Consider the following 1,752-nt stretch of genomic DNA (forward strand, 5'->3'; position numbering starts at 1 on the left):
AAACAGATATAACATCAGAAAAAATACACTCCATTTAAAAACACAAACCATATATATATATATATATATATAGATATATATATAATTCAGGTAATTGTATAAAGTAACTGGTACATGCAATTTAGTACACAGGTTGACATAAATTGTGAACTCCAATTTGAATTAAGACTAAAAATGGTGTACAAAGCAGGATTGCTTATAGACAGTATCACACTTGAGTTGATACTAGCATAATAGAATAAGATTTGATCATATATATATATATATATATATATATATGTGTGTGTGTGTATGTATATATGTGTGTATATAAGGTCAGATAAGGACATATGTTTAAATGTAGACTCGAAGTCAGACATGAATGTTACAGGAATTTAGATCATAAAAGAAGAAAGAATTGGTTGGGGAATTGTCATCCTGATTGTAATATAAGTTGATATTTTCCCGGAACAGTTACAAGGTAAGTTCAATACACAGACACACACACACACACATTGGTGATTATGAGGATAAACAAATAAGAGATATTAAATATAACAGTTTGGGCATGAAATACAAAATATGTACAGGTGTATACATGCAAAACAAGACGATGAATATTTAAGTATAGATATATAGATATTTATATTAAAAGAACCAGCTTACACAGGGTACAAGTGACAGAAAAAATTAAAGGAGAGGAAGAAAGGTGTTATAAGTCCAATAAGCTGTTTCTGGGGGCTCAGAGATCCCTCAAAATGTTGGTAGATGTAAGTCATCATAATATGTAGACTGTAATGGAAGCAATCAACATTGGACAAAACGAGGTTCCGTCATCGGGGTAGAGAAGATCTTACATTTGAGATCATTACAAGTTCTTAGACATGAAAAGGGTCAGATCCTTTTGAGATCTAAGAATCCAACACACGGCCGAATTTTAGATCGAAAATTCTCAACGGTTGTCAGCATATGGCTAGGTTCCTGTTGATGAATTGAAAAGTACCACCCTCCCCGGATTGAACAGCTATACCACAGGCTCTAAGTCACCATCTTTTCAGCCTTATAGTGTATGGTCAAATGGGAAATAATTCTAATCACCCCACCCACCAACCTTTTGCTTCCTTCTGGGTTTTTTTCCTTTTCCAGTCTTCCCGTTTTATATCTACTTTTTTTCTCACCTTTTGTCATTGTTTCACTCATCCTGTGGTCCCATTTTCAGTTTGTTATGCCATGTGGGCAGTGCCTGAAGATTGTGCCAGGACACCAGATGTGTTAAAAATACTGTCTGGCATGCTCTCATCACATAAAACCATATATTGTGTTTATTGAATAAGATTTATCTCCCTCCAGGAGGCGCAATGGCCCAGTGCTTAGAGCAGCGGACTCACAGTCATAGGATCGCGGTTTCGATTCCCAGACCGGGCGTTGTGAGTGTTTATTGAGCGAAAACACCTAAAAGCTCCACGAGGCTCCGGCAGGGGATGGTGGCGAACCCTGCTGTACTCCTTCACCCCAATTTTCTCTCACTCTTACTTCCTGTTTCTGTTGTGCCTGTAATTCAAAGGGTCGGCCTTGTCACACTTTGTGTCACGCTGAATCTCCCCTGAGAACTACGTTAAGAGTACACGTGTCTGTGGAGTGCTCAGCCACTTGCACGTTAATTTCACAAGCAGGCTGTTCCGTTGGTTGGATCAACTGGAACCCTCGACGTCGTAAGCGATGGAGTGCCAACAATCTCCCTCCAGATGAAGTACATTTTTGGTGATCTACCAT

The sequence above is a fragment of the Octopus bimaculoides genome, chromosome 30 (assembly GCF_001194135.2).
Source record: "Octopus bimaculoides isolate UCB-OBI-ISO-001 chromosome 30, ASM119413v2, whole genome shotgun sequence".
NCBI lineage: Eukaryota > Metazoa > Mollusca > Cephalopoda > Octopoda > Octopodidae > Octopus > Octopus bimaculoides.